Source organism: Lathamus discolor, chromosome 4 (assembly GCF_037157495.1).
Source record: "Lathamus discolor isolate bLatDis1 chromosome 4, bLatDis1.hap1, whole genome shotgun sequence".
Taxonomy (NCBI): Eukaryota; Metazoa; Chordata; class Aves; order Psittaciformes; family Psittacidae; genus Lathamus; species Lathamus discolor.
This window is the reverse complement of record NC_088887.1, coordinates 26,652,669-26,665,076: the sequence shown is the minus strand read 5'-3', so window position 1 is coordinate 26,665,076 and position 12,408 is coordinate 26,652,669.

Below are 12,408 nucleotides of genomic sequence, written 5' to 3'. Positions count from 1 at the left end.
CTTGTTTTCTCTCATTCTATTAGGCTTTGTAAAAGTTCGAGAGGGTGTTAGAACTTAGTCACTGTCAAGACATGCTATAATTAACCTGCATAAAAAAAAAAATTGTAAAAATATACATTAATATAAATTAATTGGATTTTCACAAGTATTATAATTACCCATACTTTTGTTTAATGGTGTAATTTCCATGATGAAAAATTTGCAGCTTCTCTTCTTAATTATTAAACAGACACAGACCTTCTTTCTAAATTTCACCCCAGTTGCTAGGCTATTAATAAATCATCTTTGTAATAGAGCTGTTCAAACTAATGAATTTTGGATTTATACAAATATTCTGATAAAGCTACAAATTACAGTCTTTAGTAAATAAAACCAGTCTTATTTAACATTACTAATCTATGAATAAAGTGATTATAGCAACTTTGTTTGCCATGTTTGGGTATTTTTCAAATTACAATTAGACTATTTTTTCAGTTCTACACATCTGCCTATAACATCTTCTGCATGTGACTGATTCTGTTTTGGAGGGAAATACTTGGACAACGTGACAGGTCTTTTGAATCCAGCGTTCTCAACTAGTTTCAATGCTTTTAATATTGACGATGAAGGTTTTTTTTCTAATTTAGGCATCTCTTTAAAATTATATTTCAAATATTAAACAGTGAAGTGGAAGTCAGATGAGTAGCTATGCCTTTGATTTTTGTTTTAAGAGGAATATAAGGCAGTCAACAAAATACTTTTTCTAATAAATAACTTTTTAAGACTTTTTTTTCTAAGTGCACTTATATCTATACCACATTTTCCTCTGATTTTTCATTTTAATTACATTTGCTTTGACTGTGCTTACACCTTTCTCTCTGCTTGTTGCAAATAATGAGCAAATTAGTGCACTGGCATGCATGCTAATGCAAAATTTGTTTTATCTGTGTATTGCCAAATATTTGTAGAGACAAACTATAATTGGTATACAACATTATTCACAGATGAAACCTTGTTATAAGATATTGGTTCATTAAATAAAATAAATAGATTTTCTAACTGTTTTATCAAAACAGCTGGACTTAACAAAATACAAATGTTTACAATTAGTTGTACTTTAAAAGCTACTGATCAGGAGTTTGGGTGCAGAATTTGTCAGATGACAATATTCATATGTGCACTGGAGATCCAAATTAGTTGCTTTGGCTTTTAAAAAATGAAATTCACCCAAAAGTAAGTGTTTATTTAAAGGAAGCACATACACAGAATTGAACTATAATGATTAGTTATGAATTACTTGCCAACATACAACTTATATTTTGGGTCAGAGTTTCAGTAGGAAACAGCTGCTCATTATTTATGTAAGATCTATGGTAGGTCTAAAGAGCATCCTGTTACATGCCATGCATTAAAAAATTAAAAAAAAAAAAAGATAAAAAACTCAAAACATTTGAAAAATGGATTATGTCACTAAACTTTGCACTCTTGTTATACTTGAAAATTTCTTAGAGCTCTGTCTTTAAAAATTAACTTATTAAATGAAAATGTTCATTTATTTAAAAAAAAAGAAGTTTCTGTTGCAGGGATAAAACTCAGGACATGTTATAAACCCAGTAACAATATCAAATAAAAATAAACTAGGTAAATAATCTTATAATTTCATTTTCTAAACCTGGAGATAAAAGTCTCTCATTTTCACAAACGGTTCAACCTTGATTTGGTCATTTGTTTTAAATATAATTTTATTCAGAAACTTAGTCCATCTCACTATTTAGGACCTACTAGTGCGACTAAGTTATTTGATATGCTCCTTATTATTACAACTTTTTTAAAGACAAAGACTATTTCATCTTGAAGCCTTTAATCAAAACATAGCAAAGGTCATTTATTGCTATGACTAGATCAGTGTGTGCATGTGTTTAATTGGATTCCCTTAAAGAACTCTTTATACTGATGTAACGAGATTCCGCATATGTGTGCTGAGCTTAAGTCTTGATGATTATTTCAACTGAATGACTGTGGCATTTTCCTAGTTTGACATAAAATCCAGAAGCTGACACAGTAATGACTAACAAAATGGTTACTAAATGGTGTTAACTATTCTAGTTTCTGTAACATTCTTTTTTATGAGAAGTGGATAAACGGAAGAAACAATAAGGAAAAGAAATCTGCAGAAAGCAGAGGAAGAAGCAGAGTTATTTAAATATAGCTGGAATATTAGGTTGGCTAAGAAAATTTTACTGTTATCCAAAGATTATGTCCAAGACAGTTGCTGTCCTGATAAAAACCAGGAAAATATATTTGCTCTAGGTACCTGGCTCCACATGGGTGTATCTGATTCTGGCAATTGGTAACAAGCTTTTGCTGAATCTATAGGATGAACAGCTTAAGTAGTTCTGTGTAACTAATGCTTGATAGTTATTACTTAATCAATCATTTAATTAATTAGCTTACAACAGCAGCTGCCTGAGCCATAAAACCTTCACACTTTTAATTGCAAGAAAGGTGGTATAAAGTCAAAGCTAGAGGTGGCAGCTCTGTACTTTTTTGCAGCTATAAAGCTCAAGCCTTGTCTTTGCAATGGCCGCTGACCTGACCCAGCTTCTCTCTGTGGGTGATGCCACTCTCCGGCTGTTGGAACACTACTGGAAACTGTGAAAGATCAGGAAGACTGAAAAAAATCATGTCCTTAGCTATCCATAGGTTATCTTGGAGGCTGTATTTCCACTTCACAACACGGCAGGCTGCAACCTACAGGAATTGAAAACTGAGTCAAGCTTTTCATCTTCTCTGAGTGGAATTTTGGTCTTCAAAGTAATTTCTGCACAACACCCCCCGCCCCCCAACCAAAAAACAACCAATCAAAAAAACACACCAAAAAAAAAAAAAACCCCAAAAAAAACCCAAACCACCCCTCCCCCCCAAAAAAGAGAAAAAAACCCCACCAAACCAAAAGAAACATCCACCCAAACAGTTATTGCTCCTTATCTCAAACCTCACTTACTGAGGAGCCAGCTCTGAAATACATTATTCTAATTTATTCTAGCTGCTTTCCTTCCCTGAAGGCAGACAACAGCTGATTCAGTAAACTCCAATGGAACAAGATGCTGTCAAACCATGAGTTTTTTTCAGTTGCAATTCTTCATGAAATTGGCTTCTTTCAGCAAGAGTCTGTTTCAGGGAAGGGCACTAGGGAGAGGGCATCCTGCTTTGAAACTTTCACTTTGAAATTTCTTGAAGGCAAATGTAACTATTTGTCTGAAAAATGAGGGTTTGGGCTTCTGTTAATCTGAAGCTGTAAAAACACCTCTTCGTTTTTCTGAATAAATGTAATGTAAAAGGTAATAAATACTGTCAGTTTCCTCCTTCACAATAATTTATTCTAGCACTTTTTTGAGTATGAGCATGGCAGAACAAGTGTGCAAGTTTTCGACACAGTTAATTTTTGTCTCATTTAATGAGTTCATTAACTGATATCAAATTATTCTACAGCTAACAGTATCAGAACACAAGCTTTTTCTGTTCTGTTCTGCCCACAGTTTAAATTAATTCTATCTGCTTTCTGTTAAAATTTAGCTTCAGTGATCTTTTCTGCATTTAAAGAGAAAGTGAGATATAACTGAATGCAGGGGAAAGAGGCAAGCAGTGAGAACTGAAAAAAAATCTTGTGGTTTAACTTAAATGGGAATAACTACATCAGCTGTACTGGAGGATTCATAATTTTCCTAGGAATCAATTCTTTTCAGAGGTTTTTATTCACGCTGCTAAAAATAAGCATTAGATCTTAAACACTAAATTGTTAAAATGTCCATTTTCATAAAAAAAGAGGGGGCAGTGGTTAAGACGGGTAAGTAGTGATGACAAAATACAGAAACAGGTGTCCTGTCTCTGCTTTCTCCTGGCTTCCCCCCCTCCCTGGCAGAGCATGAGACTCAGAAAGTTCTTGGTCAGAGTAAACATTACTGAGCAGCAACTAAAACCATCGGTGTTATCAGCATTGTTCTCAGCCTGAGAGTCAAAACCACAGCACTGCACCAGCTACTAAGAAGGAGAAAAATGACTGCTACTGCTGAACCCAGGACAATAAACTATTAGATCTAAACTCAGAATGAACTCTCTGAATGAATAAATCAATAAGAACAGCAGCTTGCTGTTTAAATTAACAGTTTAGGACATAGAAAAGCTTTAGTAGAAACCAAACTAAGCTTTTTGAAACACACCATGGTGGAAGAAAAATACAAAAGAGGTCTGCTGAAGTCTTAACTCAAAACCTTTCTTTTACTTCTATTTTCTGCCCTTTCATCCTCAAGAAAAATCTCCATATTGAGATTTTCATTTTACAGATTTCATACTTTGCCTCTAAGAATATAATCATAAAGTATCTGAACAGTTACATTCATATTGTGATTTAAGCAAAAATGTGTGCAAATAATATTTGAAAAACAAATTTTCACAGATAATTAAAAATACCAAACCCTGAGCACATTTCTTTGGAAGACCTTTCTACTTCCAGGTATTTGTTTAAACATAATCCAGTGTGTCTGTGGGTTTGGTTCATTCTGTTTGCATGTTCCCTTAAGTAATTTAGTTTGCTAGATTTCAAGGCTTTGTAAGATTCCACAAGGCTTCTCATGCATAAGCTGGTGCTGGTGAGAAAGACATAGTGCAGTAACCAGCTGGCACCCAGACCATTAGCATAGGTTGCTGTTTCAGCTTTGATTTTTACTGCTATCATTTTAAATAAAGATATGAATATATATATCATATTATTTTCATGCTATCTTAAAAAGATTGTTATAAGTTACAGGTCTTCACACTAAACAAAGAATTTGATCCATTTTTTGCAGACGGACTGCTTAAAGAAAAAGTCAGAGAGTACAGTTAGGCCCTGGTTAGAATCTTTGTCATCATGAAGGCCCCTAAAGGCTTCTTTACAACTATATTTAGGGTGTTTCTTGATGGTATGTTGAGGAGGGTCCTGAGCTGAAGTGGAGTATTAGAGCTCTCTCAGTTGAAAACAGGCAGAAGAAAGTCTGGGTTTCAGCTTAGTTTGTTTTGGTTGTAGGAAGAGAGGACTGGTGTGGCTTTTTTCTCTTGGTTTTTTTTTTTGGTTGGTTGGTTTTTTTTTTTGTTTGTTTTTTTTTTTTGTTTGTTTGTTTAAACAGGTGCTTGCTTATTTAAGCACCATTTCTACAGCAGCTCTTGATTCTGAGGCAATAATGAAGGAATCTGTACTTACATTTTAATACTGATGGAATTTTCTGCCTACAGAGACAGCACTAAGTCAAAGACTGTAGACCTACTCTCTGCTAATAATCATATAGAGACCGTACACACCCCAGAGGATTTGCAGTACATTACTATTTTGATCCTGCTGCTAAGTGGTTTGGCCCAAACATCAGCTTAAAAAAATAAGGTCTAGCTTCAGCCATATCCTAATGAAAAGCTAGTCAAGCCAGTTGTTTCTGTTGACAGTGAAGCACTGACTATTCTGCCTTTGTGGCAGCATGCCATCTCAGAGTGTCATGATTGATGATGAAGTCCCATGGAGCAGAAGAAAAGCTTGAACAGCTTCTGAAGAGATTAAAACAGTCTTTCAAGAAGAAAATAGGTGTCTGAAAAAGTAAATGCACACTGTGAAGTTGTAATCCCCATTCTCTTGTGTGGCTGAAAAAAAACAGACAATTTAGAGCTGTTCCAGTAAGCATTTTGGACTCTTACACACACTTTCTGGGCCTATGTGGTATAATCTTCCAGAATAAGAACCAACATAGTCACATAGTTAAATATTCAGCATTCAAGCAACACTCCTACAGGATCAGTTATATTGGACTGGTATTTGACACATATGTCAGAGTGCCTGAAACTATTTCAAGAGGTGGAAAAATTAGCTGGATTTCCAGAAGTCAGGCCAATGAATGCTTAAAAACTGTGCTCAGGCAAATCATTAGCTATCTGATGATAATTCCACAACATGGGAAATTGCTATTATGATACATGTGTTAGTGGCAGAGTTGCCAGAGCTGGTAGCTGTAGTGATGTTGTCAGCACCACTAAGCTGAACTAGCAGAATGAAAGGGAACAGAGAAAAACAGTCACAACAAGCAGAAGAATCTGCATTTGTGATGCCTGTGGCAAAATCTAAGTAAGTTCTCACCCAAACCACAAAAGTACACTCATCTGTGCAGTCTATAGAGACTACAAGAGAAATCAAATCCTGACTTTGATTTTTGTACCAACTTAATCCAGATTGTAAGAATATTCTTTTTTTGTTGTTTTGTGTTATTATTCCACATACATCTAGGCAGCTTCATGAATAACCTCTATAATCAAAAGTTAAAACTTTGCATATCAGGAATAAAATTTCTTATTTTTAGAAAAAGCTATCATAACTGTTTTCTTGAGTTTCTTTCAATATTTTCCATTAGTTTAATAATACTCTAGCAAAATAAGTCTTTCATGAAACATTATTCTTTAACATAAAATAATTTCATTCTCTTGAAGACCCAACTGATGTTTCCTTGCAGGTTCTTTTGAAATTGAGAAATATTCACAGAAATACCCATTGCACTGGAATATACTGTTCGATTTGCAGAACCAGAAGGAAGCTATCAGCCTCAAAGTGTTTGGATTTCTAACTAAATATCTCCATTCATTCAATATAGCCAGCTCTGTATCTGGCTAAAACCAAACGAGTGTCAGAAACACAGCAAGGAGTGGAAGAGATACTTTGCTGGTGAGTAGTAGAAAAGTTTTATCCAGGCAAAGGAAAATCAAACCCAAAAGCCAAACAGAACAAAACAAGGCAAAAAAAAAAAAAAAAAAAAAGGCAGAAAAAACATGATTTACACTGAAATGTGTGTGACTACAGTATGCATATGAACACTCTCATGTACGTATAATAAGGTTTCTGTGTGTGCATACAAAAAGAGAGGCACACACCACAATGAAACCTTTATCCAAATCACAATTCAAAATGGCCATATCCTTATAACTGAGAGTTGTATTAATTAAGACATTGTCCTGGGTTTACCAGTAACCGTTTTGCTCCTTCTTAGTAACTGGTGCAAGCTCTGTGTTTTGACTTCCAGCCTGGGCAGAGAGCTGATAACACCGAATGTTTTTAATTGTTGTTAAGTAATGTTTATTCTGGCCAAGGACTTTGTGAGTCTCATGCTCTGCCGGGGACGAGGGGAGGCCGGGAGGAAGCAGAGACAGGACACCTGACCCAAGCTAGCCAAAGAGGTATTCCATACCACAGCACGTCATGCCCAGGGAGGTAACTGGGAGTTACCCGGAAGGGCAGTCTCTCTCTTCGGGGGGGGGTTGAACTCGTTCGGCGGCGTATTCTCTTGTTATTTTCCCTTATCATTATTATCATTGGTGGTAGCAGCAGTGATTTGTGTTATACCTTACTTACTGGGCTGTTCTTATCTCAACCCGTGGGAGTTACATTCTCTCGATTCTCTTCCCCATCCCTCCGGGAGTGGGGAGGTTCGGGGTGGGGAGTGAGGGAACGAGCTTTTGTGATTGGGTTTAAACCACGACAGACATGAAAACATTCCTCTAAACTGTAGTTGAATGCTACAACTGCTCTCTAATGTGGAAAATTCCTGTGCAGAGGAGCTGAAATAAGACTATATAGGCACTGCTATTAATGCCTTTCACGTGAAAATGTAGGGAGATTTTTCTCAACCTCTAATGTCTGATTTGTCTATCAATGCCCCAGGAAAGCCAAGATGCTTGTGCCTCACCAGTCTGTCAGCATCCTATTATAGAGATCCTTCACCAGAGTCCTGCTGGATCGGATGGCAATTCGACTGACTTGTCCAGGGAAATGCACCAACAGCATAAGCGGGACCCCTCAGTGGGTCTTCCCACTTTATTTCAGCCGTTGCCAGTGACTCCTAGTGCCAGTGAAGGACTAATACTAACAGTTTACAGAATAACACTCTTTATTATCAAATGAAGACAAATTAAGGTTCAGAGATTCCCAGTGATAGAAGCTGTCTGCAAAAACAAGCTTAAAGAGCCTATATGATATATTTGGCAGGAAATGAATCCTGACCCTGAAAACAGACAATTCCAGAAAGATAATCCCTTATTAAAAGCATAAGATATTGTTTTTTCCTCATCACAGATCCTTATCACATGGGCACATCTGAAGACATTAATTTAATCTAAGACAACAAGTTAAAAAGACTAGGAAATAAAAGGTTTAAAAGACTAGAGAAAAAACTGGTACAGCACACTCAAAATATTTGTGAGATAAGTTCTGTTTGAAGTAAATGAGTAAGATATTATTTTAGCAAAATTTCTGCTTTAAAATAAAGAAGTCTTGAAACCGTATATCCCAACTTTCTTGAGGACTTAGATGATTAAACATTATACAGGATTAGTTCAATAATTTTTTCACTTAAGATATGTATATTGGAACTAGATGATCTTAAGGTTCTTTCCAACCCTAACTGTTCTATGATTCTGTGACTTGCTTTCCTGTGCCCACCGAAGGGGAAAAGTGGCTAGTTTACACTGGTGTTCCTCTTTCTCTGCTTTTGTTGTTACATTGTCTAGCACTGAACAAATAAAACAGACAATAGCATAATTTAAAGTCTCATCAAAGTTTATATTATATAATTTGAAACTATGTTTTTGTCATCAAATCAGTAACAGTAATTATGAAAATAACAGTAAAACACTTGTGAGCTTAACTTGTTTCTTTTTTGTTTAATTTCAGGTAATTCACATGCAGTCAATATCCTTTAAATGCATTTGTTTTCTCAGTACTTCATGTAAACTATCACTATGATGTAATCTCATCTGCCACACTTACTGCACATGCATTAAAATTATTTCAACTATTATTTCATATTACTTAAACAAATAAGCTTTCCAGTAAAGTATTTCTATTGTCAGCTCTCACAGGCTGTAATCTTAGTCTATGCAAAGAACTTGTGCAGCTGAAGGTTCATTCTGAGTTCTCTGCTCTACTCCTGGGCACAGTAAGGGAGGACACATGCTGAAATGGATAACCCCTCTGGCTCATTATGGGCACTCATGAGATTTCTGTGAAGATGTAACTCTTTTTTTGCTTCTATGCTTTCATTCCTTCCTTGTATAGACTTTTTACTCCCTTTGCTCTTGGCATTATCTTTATTATCAGCGTTCATTTCTGTTTTTTTTTTTTTTCTTGAAGTACTTAATTTAATGCATAAAAATGACCTTGGAAATATAAATTTTAAATTTTAAATTTAAATTTAAATTTAAAATAAATTTTAAATTTTAAATTTAAGCAAATTTAAGGTATTCCTCATAAGGTATTCCTCAAAATCACTTTGAGACCAACACACTGAAAGACTTTCAGACTCTATTTAAAGGTGAAAAGGAACATTGAAAGAGTTCCTGCCACCTGGCAAGTTTAATTTGCATATTTATCACTTGGTTTCAGTATAATTTTATAAACTGTTCAATTTTTTTTTTTTTTTTTTTTTTTTTTTTGTATCAGAAGCCTTCCTAAGAGGATTCCTTTATAACCTTCTCTTAGGAATGACAGTGACAATGATATGTAGCTCAATGTGCATAGGAAGGTTCAGTGAGCACACTTCAGGGAAAAATACATGTATCAAAGGTTCTTTTTTGAGCCATTTAACAATTCCTTTTACAATGAGCTCTACTTCCTATAATCACATACATTTTAAAAGTTTAATTTATGGTAGCATAATTTATGACTATGGAAATGTTGGACATCTTAGTCAAATGGTCCCTTGGTTGCCATAGATAGTCCAAGATGAACTGAAAATCCTGAAGAGTCTTGTTCAGTCCAACAAGTTATAACCTAGATTGCTGAAATTCATTGAACAGTCTCAGGTGCCACTGAAAGTCATGACATGGATGGGAATCTAGAGCAGACACCATTTCAACAGAATGCCGAATTGACAATTACACGAATGTATGACAGCAGTTTGGCACATTATCATAAATTACACTGAAGGAAAATACCATACATATGCATGTCCATTTAAACACAAATGCTGGTATACTTGTGTTATACAGCATTCATCATTTGTAACGTATGTTTGGACAGACCTTAACTCTCACTTCAACATAGGTCTTCAATTTGAAATTGAAAAACCGTCCATCAACGGCCACTCTCGATCAGTTGCTGAGGTGAGTAGCTTGAGAGAGGACGCCTGCAACACCGGAGCGGAGAGGGGAGAGATCAGCGTGCAGGAGCCTCAGCTCAGAGCGGCAAGAGCCACTGAGGAGGGAGCCTCAAGTCCTCAACAGGACTTGCCCAGGACTCGGAAGCTCAGCTCCCGTGAGGGGCTGACTCACAGGGGGCGGAGCCAGGAGGAGTGGCACCAGCTGGGAGTGGCTAAAAAACCTTCCCAGGGAGCGCGGTGACCAGGAGCGCGGCGAACAGAGCCGGCAAACAGAGAGCGTCGAGGCAGAGGGTCGAGGCAGTTTGCGCGGCAGTTCGCGCGGGCAGGCGAGCGGGCAGGGGAGCGGGCAGGGAAGCGTTCCATCCGCCTCATCGAGAGGACTCGCCTGGAGTACAGGAGGGGGAAGGAGTGCTGAGAGACGTAGACGGATTGATTGACCAGATAGATCATGGTTACAACACGATCGAAAGCTGTAGTGAGTACTAATGTGGGTATCCAGACTGAGCCTTCCTGCAGACATGCAGCTGTGCAGGTCTCTGGCTGCAGCGAATGCCTGAGCCTGGCACTTGTATTGGAGGGAGCCAGTGACACTGCTTGTGTTCGCTGTGAGCAAATAAATGACCTGCTCAGGCAGGTGGCTGAACTGAGGGAGGATGTTGAAAGGTTGAGAGCCATTAGAGAGTGTGAAAGTGAAATAGATTGGTGGAACCACACCCTAAGGCAAGGGCAGAGGGAAGTGGTTCAACAAGCTATGGATCCCCTTCCCTCCTACCATCAGACAGAAGGAGAGAGCTTAATGGACAAGGATGGATGGAGGGAGGTTCCTCCTCGGAGAGGTAAGCGAAAACCCTCACAATCCCTTCCTCCCTCCCAATTGCCCTTGAATAACAGGTACGAGGTCTTGGAAATTCAGGGCCAGGTGAATGGAGATGGTGAGGCAAATCTATCTAGTGAGTCACCCAGGGCTTGTCACTCACCCACATACCTCAGAACTTCCCCAACCAAGAAGAAAAGAAGAGTAATTGTGGTGGGTGACTCCCTTCTGAGGGGAACAGAAGGGCCCATTTGTCGACCGGATCCACCCCACAGGGAGGTCTGCTGCCTGCCTGGGGCTCGGATTAGAGATGTTAAAAAGAAACTCTCTGAACTGGTGCAGCCGTCTGACTACTACCCACTGCTGGTTTTTCAGATTGGCAGTGACGAAATTATTACGAGGAACGTAAGGGCAATGAAGAGAGACTACAGGGCCCTGGGACGGCTGGTTAAAGGGTCTGGAGCGCAAGTGGTGTTTGCCTCCATACCTGTTGCAAGCAAGGGTGAAGGGATATATAAGAAGACTCTGCAGGTTAATGTATGGCTGCGTGACTGGTGCCAAAGGCAGGGGTTTGGGTTTTTCAGTCACGGGCTGCTGTATGGGACACCTGGTTTGCTGGTGACAGGCGGGATACACCAGTCCCAGAGAAGAAAAAGGGTTTTGGGGCAGGAGTTAGCAGGGCTTATTGACAGGGCTTTAAACTAGTTATGAAGGGGGGAGGGGATTTAACTGGGCCTGTTGGGGACAAGCCTAAGAGGAACATGCTGGGATTGAAGGATGGAGGGCTAAGGAGGACTATCAATCTCTTGTTTCACTTGTGGGAAAGGATAGCTTTTTAGACCCTGTCCCGCAGGGGAAAAAGGGTACTAGGACTGGCTCCCTGAAATGCCTGTACACCAACGCACGCAGCATGGGGAATAAACAGGAGGAGTTAGAAGTCTGTGTGCAGGCTAAAGGTTATGATCTAGTGGCAATTACAGAGACATGGTGGGACAGTTCACATGACTGGAATGTGGTCATGGATGGCTATGTCCTTTTTAGGAAAGATAGGTCAGCGAAGCGAGGTGGTGGAGTTGCTCTTTACATGAGAGAGCAACTAGAATGTATTGAGTTCTGTCCGGGGTCGGATGAGGAGCAAATGGAATGTCTGTGGGTACGAATCAAGGGGCTGACTGGCACGGGTGATACAGTTGTGGGGGTCTATTACAGACCTGATCAGGACGAAGGAGTTGATGAGGCTTTCTACAGGCAACTGGAAGTAGCCTCGCGACTACATGCCTTAGTCGTCGTGGGGGACTTTAACTACCCCGATATTTGCTGGAAGACTCACACAGCCAGTCATTCACAGTCTAGGAGGTTCCTCGAGTGCATTGATGATAATTTCTTAATGCAAATGGTGGACGTACCAACTAGGAGAGCAGCGCTGCTAGATTTAGTACACGCCAACAAGGA